The sequence below is a fragment of the Canis lupus genome, chromosome 20 (assembly GCF_048164855.1).
Source record: "Canis lupus baileyi chromosome 20, mCanLup2.hap1, whole genome shotgun sequence".
NCBI classification, from domain to species: domain Eukaryota; kingdom Metazoa; phylum Chordata; class Mammalia; order Carnivora; family Canidae; genus Canis; species Canis lupus.
The window spans coordinates 6,611,063-6,632,353 of NC_132857.1; the positions used below are offsets into that span (position 1 = coordinate 6,611,063).

The window sequence follows — 21,291 nt, forward strand, 5'->3', positions numbered from 1 at the left end:
GCCTTCGGCTCAGGGAATGACCCAGGGTCCTGGGATCGAGTCTCCCATTGGGCTCCCTGCAGGGAGCCTGCTTCTCCCTCTGCTTGTGTTTCTGCCTCTCTCTGTGTCTCTCGTGAATAAATAAATAAAATCTTTAAAAAATTAAAATAAATTGCTTAATATACCAAAAATTCTATGTAAATGCATAAACCTGTATATTGAACATTCTGAGTCTTTAAAAATAAATCAGTCCAAGTTAGTATTGAGTGTCTTGCTGAACTTTTATTACGTAAAAACTACAGAGTAACAAATATGCTCTGTGTAGAAGTGGAGGTCCATGTTAGAGATGACTAAGGTCTTCCTCTTAGGCAAGTGACCTCATTCCTCCAAACCACATCTATAAAAGGAAGTAATAATAGTATATCCATAAAAGGAAGTAATAATAGTATCTCTCCCTTATGGCTGCTAAATCTATTACAAATAATATGAAACATACTTAGCATCTACAACAAGAACCCAGAAATCTTGTGTGATTTTTTTTAAAGTTAATAGAAATATTAGAGACTTTAGAATCTCTAATCACTTGGAAGCCTTGGTCACTTCCAAGGGAAGAAATCACTTGGAGCCTTGGTCATGGGTGTTAGGGTAGCTTTTCTTGATATTATAAATAATGGGTAAATTATCATAAGCATAGCTTTAAATCACTTGGAACTGTCATTATGCTATTTAAATTATTTCCTAGATATGATGTTAATGTAAGACCATTTTGATAAGAGGAGTTTATAGATAGAATCCGAATATAGTTCTTTATAGACAGTCCAGGGAAGGCAACAACAATCTAGAGGATCAATATTAAAAAACTTTATTTTATATTGGATTTGAGTTATAATGAGGTGTTCTGACACTATCATAACTTAATTATTTTAGGAAATAATGTATAACAGTACTTGGACTTTGTCAGCATACTGGTGTGGGTTTTGCTTACAGTTACCTGATATTATAGTTTTAACCCAAGTCCCTCCAGGGGACTTGGAGCATGAGAGCATCATGTTACCTCAGTGATGCTCTCGTTTTCTCTAAAGTAGCCAGGTCCTGAAAACGGTTTCCTGTTGATGTCCTATAATCATACAAAGTGTTTGAAATATACATTAACTAAAACTACAGATTACACGGATTTAAATCAGTCGCATACTGTATTTTTATCCATAGGAGTCTGCAAATAATAGCACTCATGAAGATAATAATATAATGTTCATTTGATAAATATTGATATTTACCATGGGAAAATCACTTTCTTATAAAATTTCAAAGTGCATAACAAATGTTCTATAAACCTGTAGCAAACCAAGATGATTACTCTCATTTCATACATTGCTAGATTCTAGAAAATAAGGTTTAAAATACTGAGTGGTTAAGGGAACAAATAAATGCAATCTGGACAGCAGTCAAGTGGAAAGAAGTGCTAATTATCTTGCCCAGTATATCAAATAAATAAAGTATGATAGATTCTTATAATAAATGTTACCAGAATAGCTTTATTAATATCAACGCTTAAAATATTAGTCTTCATAGGACAAAACTACCAACTTCAAGTTGTAGAACAAGCAAATCCAAATGACAAGATTTTTTCTCTGCGATTCCACCTAAGTTTGAATTATACAGATCCCACTCTTTTGATTATAATAGCCATATAAGATACCTGCTCTGAAGTGGAAAATGCCTTATGACCTGAAATGTAAAATATTTTGCAAATTGTGTTTTTTTTTTTTTCTTTTTACACTGCACATCTAAATTTACCAACTGTTAGTAAGGGAAGAAACTTTAAATGTTTCTTTTTTTATGTGATTTTTTTGTTGACTGTGTTTTTGACTTTGAGTCATTTCTTATGACATTTTGATGAGATTCTTTCAATTTAATGGATCATTGGAGTTATATCAAAACATGTTATTTGGTTTCAGTAAACAATTTTTAAAAACTGCACTTAAAAATTTGCGCTCGATGTGTAAAGAATGTGCAAAATCCTGTTTCAGTATGAACATAGTTTCTAAACAAAACCATATGTTGCTGGAAGACCTTGGATAGTACTTAAAATCTGTTGGCTATATATAAACATTACATTCTAGAAGAGAATGTTAAGTTCTACCCTTTACAACACTGAACTTAGAAAAACTACTTTTTATAGGTAACATTTTATTAGATCATATTAAAAGCAAAATAAAGGGAAAAGAAAGTGAAGATGGATGAAAGAATGACAATTTTTGTGCTTTTGAGCGTATGTGTTAATGAGGGGAAGATGAAAAGTAGTGCAGATAAAAGAACTGGAGATGAAGATGTCTAAACCCACCCTCTGCCATAAAGGCTACATTTTGGCAAAGGCCTGGTTGTCCATGTTAGAGGCTGGATTTTCAGAAGCTAGAGCCAGGGAAGAAGTCTCTCTTCTAAGGAAGTCCAGGATTGAATAATTTGAAGTAACAAATCAATTAGGGTAAACTTACTAGGAAATGCTAGCATGACCAAAACATAAACTCTGTCCATGGAACTAGAAATGGGATCCAGTAGGGTGTTGATCCAATAGTTTGAACTAAGAGTAAATTTGAAAGTAGGTTTGGAACCAGTGAAGTGGTCACACAGCAGTAGGTACAAACAACCTTAGGAGATCTGTGATTCTCTCTCATGTACTAATGCTTGTGGTCTCAGGGAGGAAGACAGTGTGAGAACCTGAAGTGGGAGGAAAACACAATGGAGTAGGTAGTGGTATGAAGCAGGTAGTAGTGGTGTAGATGGAGCATATGTTAGCCTTCCTAAAGATAATGACTTTTCCCCAAAAATTATAGAAAAGAGAGGAAGGGTATATGCATAAAAGAAACTTATAAAATGTGGATACACTTATACTCGATGGATAAACAGTGATGGGGGATGCAGAATATGGTAGTCGTATCACACTTAACTCACACTGAATGTAAAGCCAACTAAAAAAATAAACATTTTGATCCCTGCATTTTAGCTATGTCTTATTAATAAATTAGATCTCTCTTCTTGTTTGTTTTTTTCTTTTTAGGTAGGCTTCATGGAGCCCAACTTGGGCTTGAACTCACAACCCTGAGATCAAGACCTAGGCTGAGATCAATGGTCAGACATTTAACCAACTGAGCCAGGCAGGTGCCCCTAAGGAAGAAAAGTGAAAGCAGGAGTTCCCTTAGGTTTCTTGGCTAAGGAAGATAGTGATGATAGAAATGAACCCCTGGAAGTCCCTGAGACTTTAAGTAGATCTATGAAACCAAAATCATTTTCATAATAATTTTAAGACACCATATACCTTTTTAATTCTCATTCTCTCATGAATGTTTAGGGGAATTTTTTAGACTACTCATCATGTGATAGTATCATTGCTCTGTTGGGCAATAAAATGATAGTATGTGTATCTTGTGTTCAAATGTTAGTTTTAATTCCTAATTTAGTAAGATAGCTATAACTCTTATAAGGAAAACTCTTTGGAGTCCTTCATTATTCAAAAAAATCTTAAGATAGTCAATGATTTTAATGAAACAGAGTCCTTGAAAGTGATAGACTACCAAAGATCATTTAAAGAAAAAATTATAGCTAGAATAAATCTTTTTATCTATTAAAGAAGGTAAATTTTTTCCTCTAAATAATATTCCAGGCCCAAATGGCTTTACTGTTAAATTCTAACATTTAAGGAAGAAATACCAATTTTATATAAATTATCTTAAAAACCAGAGAACAAGGAACAATTTCCAACTCATCTTATTAGGTGTGCATTACTCTAATATCAAAACAAAAGACCCAAAGATATTACAAAAAAAAAAAAAAAAAAAGAAAGAAAGAAAAGAAAGGAAAGTACAAAACAATGTACTTTACAAATATGGATGCAAAAAAATCTTCATATGTATATATAATCTCTTATATCCAAGTGAGATTTACTGTAGGAATGAAAGGGTGGCTTACATTTAAAAATCAATCAATTTAATTCACCATATTAAGGTTATAAGATGGAACAATTATATGATTAATCCAATAGATGCAAAAGAAAGCATTTAACAAAATTCAACACCCTTTCACAAACGTTTCTCAGCAAGTTGGATGTTGAAAAGAAATTCCTCAATTAAATAAAGGTACAAAAATCCCAGGGATAACATCCAATTTAATAATGTAATTTTGAATTCCTTCTTTCTATGATCAGAATAAAAGTAAGGGTGACCTTTATCATCACTCCTACTTTAAATTGTAATTGTAGTTCTATCCAGGGTAATAAGGCATATAAATTGGAAAGAAAGCAAAACAATTTGTATTTGCAGAGGACATAATCACCTATGTACTGTAGAACTATTAAGTTTACTGCAAACAGCCTCTTTTCGGAGACTTGTCGAGAACAATCAGAGGCAATTCTTGAATATAACAAAACAATCAGAGGCAGTTATTGAATATTGAAGAAGTAGATCATAGTTGAGGTGAATAGGCTAGCCAAAAGCTTAGAAGGAAAAACTGTATAATGAGATGTCTCTCTATAAGGGACAATGAAAGGCTATGTCATATTCTTGGGAACGTAGACTATTACACACATATGTACAGCTGTGCATATAGACAGGACAGTGTGCATGCTCTGGAAAAACTAAGAAGTGCCTAATTTTTCCCTTCCAGCTAATCTTGAGACTTTGTAAAAAAAAAAAAAAAAAAAGAAAGGAAAGGAATTCCATTCCTAAAATGGAATTGCAAAATCTGGATGGTGTTGAAGGCATGTCCCAGAATATATGCGTAGCTCCTTGGCATAAAATGGTATACTGACTGGTTTGAGACATCTAAAAAAAATTTCTGTCTAATCATAGGCTGATGGCCAGAGATTTCAATGACCATAAATGATAAAGTGATTTTACAGAATTAGTTCAGAGATGTTGCTAAACAAACATCAACAACAAACAGCAAAACAACAACACTTTTAAGGGAGAAACATCTGATTTTCTAAGTTGTCACACTATATGATTTAAAACGTTCAGTTTTCAACAAATAATTGTGAGATATGCAGAAAACAATAATTAATGTCTCTTATGTGGGAAAATAGTCAAGAGAAATAATCTCTAAGAAAATCTAGATGTTGGATTTATTAGACAAAGGGATTAAATCATTTATTTGAAAGAACTAAAAGGGTCATGTCTAAAAACTAAAGAAAAGTATTAGCATAATTACTTACCAAAAAACCCCAATATCAATGAAACAGAAATTGTAAAATAGAATCAAATAGATACGCTGAGGTTGAAAAGTATAATACAAAAGCATAATAACTAAAATGAAAATTTACTAGAGAGAATCAACAGCAAACTTTAGCAGATGAAAGGAGAAGTCAGCAAATTCGAACATGAATCAATTGAGATTATCTAAAGGACAGAAAAAAATTGGAAAAATAAACAGAACCTCAGAGACCTGCAAAATACCATCAAGCCTATCAACGTACATATAATGAGTTCCAGGAGGAGAGGAAAGAGAAGGAGAAAAATACTTGAAAAATAATAGCCAAAATTTCTCCAAATTTAATGAAAAATATTTATTTACATATCTAAGAAGTTCAACAAAATGCAAATAGGAAAAGTAAGAATCTAAATTAATTTCTTTCTTTCTTTCTTTCTTTCTTTCTTTCTTTCTTTCTTTCTTTTCTTTCTTTCTCTTTCTTTCTTTCTTTCTTTCTTTCTTCCTTTCTTTCTTTCTTTCTTTTTTTTTTTAGAAACCAAATTCTAAATGTAAGAGGGAAAGATATTGAATTTTACAAGGAAACATAGGTGTAAATCTTGGTGACCTTGGGTTAGGTAATGATTTCTTAAATATAACAACCAAAAGCACAAACAACCAAAGAAAAATAGATAAGTTGAACTTCATCAAAATTGGAAACTTCTGTGCATCAAAGGATGCTATCAAAAAGTATAAGACAACCCACATAATGGCAGAAAACATTTGCAAATCATACATCTAATAAGGATCTAGTTCAAAATATATAAAGAACACTTACAACTCAACAATACACAGAAAAATAGCCCTACATATTTTTTATGAAGGGCCTTTATATTTAGTGAAAAACTCTATATAACCCTTATAACTCAAGTATTTCCAAGGTAAGGAGGACTTGTTCTTGATCACTGTGTGGTGGGAAAATCAGGCTTGTCTTTAGCATACATGAGATAGGTAAGGAGCACTAAAAACTCAGGGGCCTGGACATATTTCAAGATATTTCCTGTTGTAACAATATTTACTCTGTTCCAATCCCTGAAATCCAAATTGACCACAGTATTTCAATTCTCTTCAGGAAGGAAGACTGGATCTATAAATTTGAATTGTATTCTAGAAGGAAGAGGCCATCAAACCTACATCTATCTTAAGAAGGGCAGTGATACAATTTGATTGACACAGGACAATTAGGATTATGCCTGTCATCCTACCCTCATTACCAATAATGTCTCTTTTATTTTACAATTTTATTGGTTTAACATGTAGTTATGTGGTCATGCTAAATGGAAGCCATAGTCAAACGAACAGATAAACACCTGACCTCCTTTGAAATAATTCTTCACGTAGACCAGGATGGGAGAATGAAGGGATAAGCAGATGTTGCTACTTCTGTGTTCCTAGAACCCACATCAGTATAGCATTTTAAAATTATTATTATTATTAGAGCTTGGTTTAGAGTTGTGAAAATGTTCCAAATGTAGAGATATCCTGGGAGTGGTTAAAAAGGCAATGTCCAAACTATTAACAAGCCATTTTTATTCTATCTTTCTGGCCTTCAGTTTTCTAATATTTAAAATAGAGATGGCACCGTCTTCCTTCCATATGTCACAAGGATGTGCTAAAGGTCATATATGATAATGTATCTGACTGCAATTTGTAAATTCCAGTGTGAATTATATAATTGTTTTGAAAAAAAAGTTTTGCTTTTTCATCCCAAAATCTCAACTTCCATTTAAATTTTCTTGAAGCCTATTTAGTAGATATTTCTTGAATATCTTCCTCATTCGCATTGCTTTCCTTAAATTGTCCTAGTCTCTGATGATGAAGATAAACCTAGAACTCAAAGCTTGCACCAAAAAAAAAAAAAAAAAAAAAAAAAGCTTGCAGCAAGTGACTAAACTGAGTTAGGCATACAGTCCAGGCAGGCTCTGTGATCTTTCTCTCAAGAATTTGAATTGAATTAACACAAAGTACTTTCCAGATGATGCCCCTGGAATCCTAGGACTATATAAAGTCATGGTCAGAGTTGGCTCCATGTTTACCTAAATTTTCTGGTAAGCCAAAATCATGAGGACACTGAAACTAAGAACCTTGAGGATGAATGTCTTCCAAACAGAAGGGGAAAGAGCAAATGGAGAGATAAATAGAGCCTGGCTGCCTGGGGGTGTAGCCTAAAGAGAACTGCTGCCCCGTGACTGTCTACATTTGGGTTCTGTGAGCTGTCTTGCATTTTTAACATAGCTTCCCTTTTACTTAGGACAGCTGATATGGGTTTCAGTTCTTAGCAACCAAATGATCCCTAGCCGAACCACAACAGTTACTCACTGTACAAAAAATCCCTTGAATCAACACCAATAAAAAATAAATTTATTATAAAAAAATCCCTTGAATCATTTCAACTTTCTTTGATAAAAATATAGCATTAAACTTATTCTTTCGCTCCACTCACATAATTACTACATTCACGTCGCTGTACCTTAGGTTTAAGCTTTTACTTTCAGTAAGTGTTCAGAAAGAAGAGTATTGTCCATTCTTCCATATAAATCTGTGGCACAGACGACACTTAAACTATTATCGATATATGTATCTTTCAAATGATTATTTTGGTATACGCAGAAAAAAATGGATTTCTTGGAAATAAGAAAATATTAGGATTCCGGTATTTTTTTCCTAGTAGGACAACTTATTTCTCCATTCCTAGTTTTCTCTTGCTACAAAGTTTTCTGTTTTAAAGATTGCCCGGCTAATGCAGCACTTGCTGGGAAGTTGAGGCTTTATCCATGCAGCTTAAATATTTATGAGTAAAAAGAAACTACAAGCTAAGGGTGTGCCATTTATGAAAGCTGTAATGGATGTCATTTAGCCCAAACTGAAACCTGTTTGGGGAGCACAACTGCATTTGTTTAATGATACATGAAAATATTAGTCTATACTTGGCATAGCATCAGCAAGTAATTGGAAAGCAGAAAATGCCTAACTGTAGTTGGTGAGACTTTTACTGCTGGAAGAAAAACTGCTATGATTATAGCAGAGGACTATGTTAGCTAAATAACTGTGCTTCTGGGGCTTAAACGCAGGGAATATTATTGCACATATGTCATGACAATGCAGTCCCTGTCTTCTTAAGTGTGGGTTTGGTCCCACGTGGGCAGTGGTGAGCAAATATTGGATAACATTGGCACTTGGCAGTGACACCTGCAAAACACAGACGTCACTGGCAAATGTTGCACTTATTCTAATTCAGAGCCACGTTGGCTTCTAATTAGACTTCTGAGAAACAGTGGGATGGTGGATATTCACAGCTCCCAATTAGACTTAGGAGAAAAGGGAAACAAGAATGTAGAGCGATTATTTGGGAGCCTTTGCCTTTGTTGCGTTGGCATACTCTATCCACGCCCTCCTTCCTTTTATTTCTATTCGGTTACTTGAGAGACAAAGACCAACTCAGGCTGAGTGAGTCTCAGAGATTTGTTGCAAGTGTGGGTAGTTCCTAGTCACAGCTGATTGAATTTGCTATTGTGTGTTGGTGGGTTGGTTGGAGGCTGACAGATGATAGAGAAAAGAAAGCAAGAGCCACACTGCAAGGGGCTGAGGGTGAGAAGTGTCAGCTGGGATTTCCTTTGCAGTCTGAATGGAAGGAGATCACCTCCACCAAAACCTTCTTCTATTGCCCAGGAAGAGGAACATTCTTGAAGTACATCAGACCAGAAATGTCAGGTCAATTCCCCTTACCTTGTCAGCTTCCAGTCTTCTAGGACGAACTGAAAAGCATGTAGCTAAATACAAGACATCTATCCTGGGAACAGCCTAACTCTTCATTAAATGACTCAAAAGCTCACCCTAATTTAGTAACTAAGGATTTAAACGTGATAAACAATAATTTTGATTTGATCTATCCAAGCATAAAAACCCTATAGATTGTAATCTACGCGTGTAGATATAAACCCACATGTTGAAATTTTCTTTTTCAATTCAGTATCATGTGCACGAAAAAATATTAAAGTTACAAAAGTTATACATACACATAGTTTCAAATAATTCTGCAGGGTTTTTGAAAAAAGAAGCAACAGGACCTTTGTCCCCTTTCCAATAGTAAATCCCAACTCTCCCCGCCTCCCCTTACCTCCAAGGGAAGCCATTTAATTGTCTCTTTAGATATTTACTTCCATGTGTTTAAAAACATGCTAATATTGCTATGTTTTGATTATTTTTTAAGGTATATTGCTTTCCCATGTGTAAGATTAACATTTATTTTCATATATGCCCATTAAAATGTATTCTGATACTCATTGAAACAGTAAGGAAGAGTTTTTCCAGGACTATTGCAATAGGTGTCAAGACCATCACAATAGGGAAGAGACATCCAGCTTCACTCTGACTATAGTGAAGACAGCTGGGGGTTTGTAACCGAGGAGCAGAATGATGGAGTCAACAGATAGAAGATTACTAAAAGGAGACACGGAGTGTAGGAAGTTTATTGCTAAACTAAGTTAACAGGACTTTTGCTGAAGGCAGGCCAGGGTGACCAAGTGTCAAGAGTGGGGATTTGGAATTTGATCAAATATCAAGAGTAATAAGACATCAAGGATGGGAGGAATTCTTGCAAAACTGACTTAGGGATTCTTTCTACAACTGGACTAGGCAGGCTGAGGACAAAGCTAAGGAGGAGGCCTAGTAGAAAAGAGAACTCCGAGGAGCCTGCCTACACTTTGGCCCAGAGAGCCTTTGTCACACTCTCTTCCCTCTTACACCTAAAGAAGTCTTCTCTTCCCACGTGGTTATGTGATAATTTTTAGTTTAATCACTGTGTGCCTTATGATTTCACAAATGTGCTTGATGGCTCAGCTATGTCAAATGGTTTATTATGATAATATTTCCTTTCTTTTACAAACCTGTTGATTTCCCTACGGTTAATAATTACCTCATTTTTTTCTATAGTCAAATTATTCCCCAATCTTCTTCATAAGAATAAGTCTCCCCCCAAAACGTTCAAACATGATTTTCTCTCTCTTTCCTCGCCTTCCTCCCTCCGTTTTTTTCTCTTTTCTCATCTTCCCTTTCTTCCTTCCATCCATTTCCTTTCCTTTTTTTTCTATTTTCCTTTTTTCTTTTCCTTCCTCTCCCTTCTCTTTATTTTCTCTTTCTTTGCTTTTCTCTTCTTTACGTGTAGTAATGCTAAGCATTTTTAATCACAAAGAACAGGGACCCTGGGACCCCACTGAGTAGGGCCCGGACCCTTCTTGATGACACAACAGAAGCTCACCCTGCACACAGCACTGCTTTTGTTCCATGTCTATTCTTGTGGACACTTGGGTGCAGAGAACAAGCTGCTGTAGACAAACATTCATCCTGGACCTTCTAGATGCACATCTAGAATGTGTACTCCACATCCAAGGTGTTATGTGCGGCCAAGTGATAGGCTCAAGGTCAGAGAAAGTGAGCAGGAGAGATGCTTGCCAGGGCTGACCTGTAAAGCCTCCCATGAACAGCCTCCCACTGTGTTTGGACTTTCCACCAGCTTGACTCAGATCACCAGGGAATTTGGAGGCCAAAAAAATGGAACTAATGGAACCATAAGAAGTAAGTGACTTGGGCACCGAGTTGTCCCTGGAAAGGACACACCTTCAATCAGGAGCTTGTATGGTGGACTTTGAGTGACACATAACTAATTTCTTGTTGACCACTAAATAGGTGAATGTTCATTCCAGCAACTTGCGCTGCCTTTACTTATTCATTCCACCCCACCATGGTCCGTGGAGCAGGATGGCTTTTAAGGGGTTCAGGGTTCAACTCTTGGCCACATTCCACTCTGGGTAAGACCAGAGACCGGGGACCTGGCCAGAGTCAGATCATGTACGGATATGTCTGACACCATGTCAGAATGTCCCAAGCAGGTCTTAGCAGTAAGTTTTATGGAACCTACCTTTCACAGGGAAAAGACTTTGCTAGCAAAAATGGATTTGTACCCAGTCCCAAGGATCTTATAACATCTTGGGACTCCAGCCTCTGAGCATAGGAGGTCCCACTCAGATTTTGTGTGTGGGCTCCTATCCTCGTTCTCTGCCTGTTGTTTTTTTTAATGGAAATACCATCACCTGTTAGATCATGGGACAAGGTATCTCCTTTATGGGCTATAGACAGACTACCCATTGCAGGTTGATGTCAGACTGTAGGTCCTGAAGACCATGTGGGACATGAGGAGCTGACAGGTGACATCGGAACAGCTGGTTCAGGATATGATGTGGGACGTGCAGATTTGGCAGATGTAAAGTATGGATAGGACAGTGATTGTGGGATGCAAGGATCTGACAATGTTGGATGCAGGGATCCAGGAGATGATTTGGGACAGTTAGATCTGAGAGACATAATGCCTGCTGGGAAGAGTAAAGATCATTGCTGGCAGAGTGTTTGCTATGCAACAAATATCCTGATCTTATAACCTAATCCCACAGCCCCCTGTAGGACATAAGGTAAAAGTAGATGCACTGACTGTAGGAGCCATTGAAAGTTTTCTGGGCCAGAGTGTAAGGGTTAGGGGCTATGAAAGGAAGCATTAAGAGCTCTTTTTTTTTTTTTTTTTTTATTTCCAACCAGCCAACTGTGGATATGGCTCAGTAAAGGAGTCAACATGGAAACTATTGGCCATTCCAGGTCTTTGGACTCTTTGAGGACTAAAGTACAAGCCAAAGTAGAGAATGTGGGAGAGAATAGGGAAGGAAGGGAAAGAAGGAAGACATATGATAAACAAAAGGAAGATGAAAAGCACATAGCAGAATAATGTTCCTGTGGACCAGGGAAAATCATGCCATGCCATTGTATAAGAGTTCAAAGAGCTGCATGATACACACAGCCTCTATGAATCATGGACTGATGATGGAGACACAGGCTTAAAGATAAAATAGAAGACAATCAGAGATGATGAAAAGTAAGTTGCTGGCACTTAAGAAAGAGGAGGAAGAAAAAAAATTGAATAAAAAGTGAGGTGAAATTAACTACCGAAAGAAGGAGAGAGGATATGGATGAAACTAGAGCAGCAACAGGGAGAATGTATTTGAAAAATGGGCTAAACAAAAAATAATTTTAAGAAGAATTAAAGAGAAAGTCATTGATATGAAACACAAGGAGATACAGGGTACGCATAGTTTGTGTCCCTGAAGAAGGGGAAAAAAAGAAATGGAGAAGTAAAATATTCAGAGATATAATTTAAGGGAGCTTTCCTGAAATCAAGGAAGGGTTGAATTTACAGATTAAAAAGGTATAGTGTATTCAAATAAAACCAATATGGATTTATTAACCCCAGGATATGTCCTGATTTTATGAGACTTCAAAGAGAAAGAACTACTCCCATAAGTTTCAAGCAACAATAATAACAGCGAAAATTACAACAAATATCACGTTACTTTTAGGAAAAAATTCACTTTTCCAAGCAAGATGAAACACCTGAAATGCAACCATTGTGGATGGAGGGAAGCAAGTGCAGGACATAAAGAGAGGGAGAGGTATAGAATAAATGCATAGAAGGGCAGGACCCAGATTATGCTTGATTTTAAGTTGCAATAAGAGATTTAGATTTTAATTTTAAGTGCACTGGGAAGAATTTGGGAGATGCTGTTGCGGTTGTCCAGGGGAGAGATGGAAGCAACGGAGACTGGGGAGACAGCAAGGGTAATGGAGAGAAATGGATGGATGAAGTACATATTTTGGAAGTAGAGTCAACAGGAATAAGTGGTATACTGGGCGTAAGCAGCCATAGAGACAGTAGAGTAAGTGAAGAAATGAGGGTGAGCAGGTTTTGGGATTGAGCAACCAGGTAGTGGTGATGCCATTTCATTGTGATGCAGAGACTGGAGGAGGAACAATTTTAAGAGTGAAGAGTTTGGTTTGGGACATGTTAAATTTGTGATGTCAGAAGTGATATTAAAATAGTTAATAAAAAATAAAATAAAATAGATAATAGGTGATGTTTTCATAGGAACTGTTAAGAAGAAGGGCCACTTTCCAATGAGGACCGTATAATTCAGTATACATAACTGATTTGTACCATGGCTGGAGTTTCCTAACGGAAATTACGCTGTTATATTGAGTAGACACTATGTGAAGTGAATAGGAAACTCAGGACAGAGATCAGGGCCGAAACGAAACAAATGTAGGGTTTGTTGGAATATAGGTGATGTTTATTGCCTCAAACTGGTTGATATTTCTAGGGGCATAGAAAGGAAATTCAAGTGGTCCTAGGACCAAGGCCTTGGGGTACATTAAGATTTAGAAATCAATAGAGGAATAAAAGTAAACCAAGGGATAAGAAGAAAACTAATTATGAGTAATCATGGAAAATAGGGAGAGACAGTGTTTAGGAAGATCTAAGAGCAGTCAGCTGAGTTGAACTGTGTTAAGAGCAATAGTATAAAGACAGGAGGAAGTCATTCGTTTGTCAACATGGAAGTCCTTGGTGACTTTGATGAGAGTAGTTTCAGCAGTGGAATGTGGCTAGGCTCTCTCTCTCTCTCTCTCTCTCTTTTAAAGATTTTATTTATTTATTCATGAGAAACACAGAGGGAGAGAGAGGCAGAGACACAAGCAGAGGGAGAAGCAGGCTCCCTGCAGGGAGCCCGACATGGGACTCGATCCCAGGACTCCAGGATCACACCCTGAGCCAAAGGCAGGTGCTAAACCACTGAGTCACCCAGGGATCCCCCGGGTAGGCTTTCTTGACTGAAGAAGGTAAAGGGGAATACACATGAAGTAAGTTGCAGAGGCAGTCACTAGATAATTTGATCAAGAAGAAGAAATAAGAAATGGGGTGGTATGTGGAGAGAGATTAGCGAGCGAAGGAGATTTATTTTTTTTAATATGGCAGATATTGAGACACATTTGTACACTGGGTGGACAGGTCCAGTATATAGAGAGGAGCTGATGGTGCAGTAGATATAGGAGAGGGTCACCAGAGAAGGACCTGGAATAGGCAGGAGGAGGTGAGATCCAGGACAGAAGTGCAGGATTAGACACTGACAGGGGAAGGGACACATCAAACATTGCACCAAGACAGAAGGCAGAGGGCATGGGTGCAGAGATCGCAGATTTGAAGGTTGAAGATTTGATGGTAAGACAGTGAGGAAGCTATTGTCTATTTGTTTCTGTTTTCCCCATGAAACATGAGGTCAGGCCATGAGCTGAGAATGGAAGGAGGCAAGTGGGAAGCTTGAAAAGAGAAGGCAAAGTGTGAAAGCGTCATTTTTGAGAATAAAAATGAAGTTCACCGGGAAAATATAGTGGTCAAAATTAAGATTTTGAAGACTAGAGCTTCAATTTCTAAGAACATCCCTCTCTCTTTTAAAAAATAATATCCTGTTTCTTTTCTATTGTCTTCAACACATTCTCTTATCTCTGTAAGTATGTTGCTTTTCTTTTCAAATTTTAATCTTTGGGCCTAGTATTTTTCTTCCAAATTTCATATACCCATTTGCTTGTTCTGGGTTCTATCTTTCATGTTCCTGGCAGTCTTTGAATGATTAAACTTACCTAAGAGAGGGAAATTAAAAGACATGCAAAAATCTATAAATGTCTGGATGGGTCTTATCAACTGTAATCTTCACTGTAGGGTGATATTTCCAGACGTTCAGTTGGGATTCATCCAAAGTCAGAACCTTTATATTTCCTCCTGAGCTGTTTAGATTTCCCAGAGGGTGAAATTCCCAGCAGTGTTCTGGGACCCAAGGGAAAGAGCCCTTAGGATGGGCTGAGGTCCCATGCACCACGGTGCATATAATCACTGAACATCCCTGCAGTATAGTACTTCTACTCTCAAATAAACGAGGTGTCCACAAGTCCAGAGATCCTTTAACAAATGCTCAGTCTACTTCCAGAGTGCTAGAGGGCAGTTTGGAAGGGAATCTGAGAAAGTAGTTTATTCTCACACAGACTTTCAACTTTGCCTCTTATTATAGCTTTCTTTTTTCTCGATAATCCCTTCCTAAGGTAATGGTGCTACCACTTTGTGAGTCTTTTGGGAATTCTGAATTGCTCATAAGATTATCTCTTGGTCGCTTTTGGCTTAGAATTTAGTTTTCTCGTGTTTTTTAAGCTCCTAGCTATATCTTTTTTTTTTTTTCCAGCTTTAAAAGTCCTATCATTCCTTCCATCCTCTTTCCATCCTGTAGTTTTCACGAGTGAAACAAAACTGGCTTAGTATATTTTGGTAGGGAGCATTTATGTTGTCATTTATACCTGGAAGTCCTATCCACTCTGCTTGATATTTCTGGTCCAATAATAAGAGCTATGTAGTGTCTCTCTTCATGCTTTTATACTAAATACTGTTGGTCGCCAGACTTAGCGCCACAGGGATTTTTATTGCTGTCTCCTTATTCTCTCTCACTCTTGACTACATTGATCTTCAGGGATTATATGTATATAAATAAGGGCTTTGCAATTAAAGTTCTTTTTTAAAAAATATTGAAGTTCAATTTGCCAACATGTAGTATAACATCCAGTGCTCATCACATCACATGCCCTGTTGAATGCCTGTCACCCGTTAACCCTATTCGCCTAACCACCTACCCGCCTACCCACCTCCCTTCAGTATGCTATGAAAGTTCTATTCAGTTTCCCATTGTCCATTCCCCTCCCCAATTTACTTATATAGTGCTTCTTGTCAAATTTTTTGTAACACTAAAACTATCACTGATTTCATGTTTAATGAGTGAGATTAAGATTTACTTAATAATGGGATTTGCTTTTGTAAAGCCCTTTATATTGCATAGGATGTGTGTGTATGCGCGTGTGTATATGTGTGGGTGTGAAATCTCATTTAGCACTCAAAATATATCTCTAGGGCTGAGAGGTTATTATTAGAGTTATTATTCCAATATTTAAAATGAGGTAACTGGGTCTTAAAGAGGATGGTAGTTTCGCTCAAAGTTGCAGTGTCCAAAAAAACCTAGGACTTGAACTCAAATCCTTTGATTTAAAATTACATCCTCTTTCTACTTAATTAATTTACTTTTTATTGTTCAACAAATATGTCTTTTTGTTCTTGTTTCTATCTGGCAGACATTAGAGTAGTTTACAAGATTGTTAACTTCTGTGATTTTATAGAGCTTATTCTTGGTGAGAGTCAAAATCAATGATTTTACAAATAATTATTTAAGATATCAACAGGCTTTCAAGTAAAGATAACAATTTGAACACATTCATCTATTTTCCTCCCTCCCCACATTCTACAAATTACTCTGTATTTTGTTGTTGTTGTTGTTATTGTTTTTTGTTTGTTTGTTTGTTTGTTTTGGAAGACTCCATGGATGAAATTTGAATTAAGACCTGAATATGGCCACTGTGACTGGCCTATATAACCAGCACTATAACTCTGAGCTTAAACTTATATGAAAAATCCAGGTATTCTAAAATTCAGGGGAAGAATATTCCAGGGAGAGGAAATAGTATTCTGTACAAAGGAGAAAGTTTCTCCTAAGCTAAGATAGAAGGAATGTCAGTTTGATTGAAGCACAGAGAGAAAAAGGTGCCCACAGAAGTAAAAACACGAAATCAGGATTTTGTAAGCCAGAATCAGAAATTTATTCTAAGTAAATGTAAACATTCTAAGCACAATGTAAAGATTCTATGTGATGATAAGGGGTCGGTCACTGAAGTAAAGTGTTTAAACTATATGTATGGCTATATAATGGGGCTTGGCTTAAGTTTTAAAAGAACGCTCTCCCTGCTAGGTAGAGAGTTGAGTGAAGGGAGACTATATTGTCAGGATACATTTTGGAAGTTACATCACAGGATTTGCTAGTGGATTAGATACTATGATGAGAGAAAAGAGAAGAATCAAGAACAATTCCTAGTGTTGGCTTGGGCAACTGGGTAGGTAATGGTGGCATCAACTGATACAAAGAAATGAGCAGAAGATGCATGTTTTAGAGTAACAAATATTTTTGTTGGGTCCTATTAAATTTAATATGAATACGTCTCACCCAAGGGAGATAATTGGATGGACTGCTTGGAAATGAGATTACAGACTTTAATTATGGAGAAATAGATTTTAGATCATATTGATATTATTTAAAGCCATTGCTCTTGATGAGATTAGTTATCTAGAGAAAAATTTATTTGAAGCAGAGAAAGGGGCTTAGAACTGAGCTCTAGGTCACTTCAACATTATGTATCCAGTAGAAATACAAGAAAGTAGCAATGAGATTTGAGAAAGAGAAGCCAAAAGAGAAGAAAAAACTCCCAGGAGAATAGTAGAACTGAAGTCAAAAGAAGAAATTAGTTTAAGGCTTATCAAGTGTGTTGACTGCTGTTCAAAGATCAATATAAACTCATACAAATGATAATAAATTTTGCAAAGCTACTGTTATAATAGTAGCTTCCATGAAGAGTAGAATGTGGAGTCATTTGGGGATGATTTTAAGAAAAAAAAAATAGAAGAGGAAGTGAAAATGTGATTGAAGACAATTTTTTCAAGTGATTTGTAAAAAAGAATAAAAAATGTGAAGACAATAAAAATATAGCAGTAAATGGGGAAAGAGATGAAAAAAGGATTTTTACTAGTTTGTTTGTTTGTTTTAATCTGAGCTTCTGTGCATATTTCCATGTTAAATGAACTGGTAGGGAGGGTAAAGAGAAACCAATCTTGAAAGAAAGAGGGGTAATCAAGAAGCGAAATCCTTGAGAAGGAAAGGGGATGGCATCCAGAGCAAGAGAGGTTAGTATTTGATAAAAGTGGTAACATTTCCTGCAATTTTAACTGGAGAGAGCCAGAAAGTATACAAATGCAAACGAGCTGGGAGATTTAATGGAGATAAGTGAGCAAATTCATGTTTGATTGTTTGTGTAACATTAAAATAGGAACAAGTTTATCTGCTCAGATAGTGAGGTGAGGAGCATATTGGAATTACTGCCTTTAAACTAAAACAGACTATGTTAAAAAAATTACAAAAGCTGAATCAAAATGCATTTCTCAGTATTATTTTAGCATATGCCAGAATTAAAAAATGAAGATTGTGATTCTTGAAATACATATCACTAATCACAACAACTTCTAACTCAGATATAAGTCCTGATATGCTGCTTGTACTCACTGAACTCCAAAGTTTTCATCTTGGGGTCAAAATATAAGGATACTGATATCATAACCACATTGAGTTATGATCACTGGTAGAAATTTTTTAAATAGTCGTACTTTTTGTGCACCATGTAAATCAACATTTTCTCAGATTTCAGGCATATCTATAAGTGTATAAATATTTCCCACAGTGTGTGTAGGCAAGTAATGCAACAATAATAGCTTAAATCCCCACTGTGGCCTATATCAATCATCATCATCCACTTGTATTTAATAAGCACTAAGTGCTATATTAGAAAATATTTCTGTTACTATAGCCCCAAAACAATGAAGTATATAACTATTTAATCCTATTTGAGAAAATGTTTCATTTTCCCAATAGAGCCTCTCAGGCATTGCATTAACAAGAAGAGAATAGATGCCTAAGGATATAGGAAATAACTTCCGTGTATCCTATTTGTAGGTTAGTTGAATAAGATGCCAAAGCTGTACAAAACAGAAGACCATATTGAGCTTCGAGATTTTGCTAAGTAATATTTGTTTCAATAAAAATACATACTCATCCATTTTTACTAATAATGTTTGTTTTAAAATGAAAAAGTAGAAGATAGCAACTCACGTTGTCTAGATCTTCTACTTAGGGAGCCTTTTAGCAGAAAGTAATTTATTATAATAAAACTGTACCATTGTACATAATATCTCACTTAGTGTTTTAAGGAGAAGGATATTGTCTGGGAGAAAATAAAACAAGTGTAATAATTTGTATGAAACTTCATCTATATAATCAATTAGTTAATAATAAATGCGTGAATGACTTTTTTCCCCTTATAGATCAATAGTGAATTGTCCTCAATTCCAACATGGAGATTATCATTTTTTGTTTTGTTTAGTTTTTTTTTTTAATAAAATGAGCTTATGGGGTACACAGCATTTCAACTATTCCTAAACATGGAATTTTAAAAAATGTTCAATAAAATTTCTCTACAGAAAAGTTATCACTTTGACATTGAAGACCTTAGGAGTACAATAATTAAGTAGGTAAACTGAGGCCATAAAAAGGTGAGTTATGCAGCATCACTAAAGAAATATTCTCTAAATAATTTTCTTAGAACCGTTAATGTTTTACCTCACTTTCCCTCCAAATAATTCTTCACTACATTTCCCCCAATCATTCTTAAAAAAAAAAACAGGTAAATAAAGTAGAAAAGAACAAATAAAAATAAGTTGAACACATCATCTTTAGAAAGCCATTCCAGAATGTACTTATGTTGCTTTAATGCCCTTTAACCCTCTTTCATGAACACTTATCATGAATAAGTTTACTGATTGAATGTGCACAGGTCATCAAATTCGATCATATTTTCTCCAATTATAAAATGAGATATTTGGAATCTTTTATCTCTAAGAGCCTTTTGAGTTATTAGCTTGTATTTTTTGAATCAGATTACCCAGTGGAATGATAGGATTACAGTAGGGCTAAACTAGAATTGGTTAGGAGGAGGGGGAGGCAGCAGCAATCACACAGTTATAGCACTTACCACGTTTCATGAGGGTCAGTCCATTCACATGTACACAGCATTTTGAGAGCTGTCATTCACTCCCTTACACAGTCTTGCATATGACTACCACAAAATCTAGGGATTTCAAAAAAATGCTCGTTGGATTGGATTGGACTGTATCTGCACAATACAATTTTCCCAAACTGAAGAGGTCAGATTCGAGGTCAGGGAGCTCCAGGGGGAGAAGACAGCATCATAACCAGTGGTATCATTACCCTCTTGAAATGTTACTTTCTCCATCTAGTTATGAAGCCATGTTAATCTAGTTATGGAACCGATAACACCTTTTGAACTTTCCATGTACATAGATTTAGCCTTGCACAGAGAAGTGAAGCTTGAAATGAGTTTAAAACACAGACTCGTAAGTCTTAGAAAGGTTATTTAAAATCAAATAAAGGGATGCCTGGGTGGCCCAGTGGTTGAGCACCTGCCCCTGACTCAGGGCGTGATCTGCGGTCTCAAGATCGAGACCCACATCAGGCTCCCTGCATGGAGCCTGCTTCTCCCTCTGCCTATGGCTCTGCCTTTCTCTCTCTGTATCTTTCATGAATAAATAAATAAAATCTTAAAAAAAATCAAATAAAGAGATTGTTGCTGGGGAATAGAATAGGAGAGGTGGTAAAGTGAGGGGGAGGACTGTCACTTTTACTGTATATACCCCCTGTGTTGTTTGGTTTCTCTTTTTCTTTTTTGCAACAAGTGTGTTTTCATAACTAAATAATTTACCAAGCTCCTAGATGACAGATAGACAGATAAATCATAGATTAGATGATAGATAGATAGATAGATAGATAGATAGATAGATAGATAGATAATAGGTAGGTAGCTAGATAGATAATAGATACATACATACATACATACAAAGATACATGATGGATGGACGGATGGACGGATAGATGATAGGTAGAACCAAAAAACAATCACTGGAACAGCAAGTGAGTAAAGAAATTACAGAGGAGAAATGACTTTAAGAACTTTGACCTAAAATAGTCATCTGTTCCTTATTCATCATCTGTTAACATCTTTAACTTCCCTCTCACACACCTCTCTTTAATTCCTTCATACTCTTAGGTGGTCAGGGATCCTTTTTCTGTAATCCTTCTTAGTTGTATTTAATGGAGGTGAAACCAGCCAACCTTCCTACCCTAGTGAGTATTTGGAAACTTGGTTTATGTGTTGAGAAAGGGCATTTTTCATCACTGACTATGGAACATTGGCTGTTTAATAACAGGAATGTCAAATATCCTGCAATGCATGGGAAAATCCCAGAAAATGAAGAACTTTTGTGGCCTACATGCCTACTGCATACCTTTTAAGAAACAGTGTGTGACTTTTTCTAGTATAGCTGTTGTCCCTCAATGCTGTGTGATTTTCTATAAAGATCCAAGTTTATGATTTAGGTGAATATTCCTTCTTTGAAGTGACCTTAGGAAAATCTATTACATCAAAACTTAAGAG

The 21,291-nt window shown here is 36.1% G+C and overlaps 1 long non-coding RNA gene across 2 annotated transcripts in view; it reads left to right on the plus strand.

The window, feature by feature from the left end:
* The first annotated feature begins 16,852 nt into the window (after positions 1 to 16,852).
* Positions 16,853 to 21,291, plus strand: part of LOC140612030 (uncharacterized) — a 30,890-nt gene continuing 26,451 nt past the window's right edge. The window contains exon 1 of one of the 2 annotated variants that reach the window (XR_012013357.1): positions 16,853 to 17,914. This is a non-coding gene — a long non-coding RNA (uncharacterized lncRNA). The remainder of the gene's footprint in view (positions 17,915 to 21,291) is intronic. The other variant, XR_012013358.1, reaches the window with a different exon arrangement.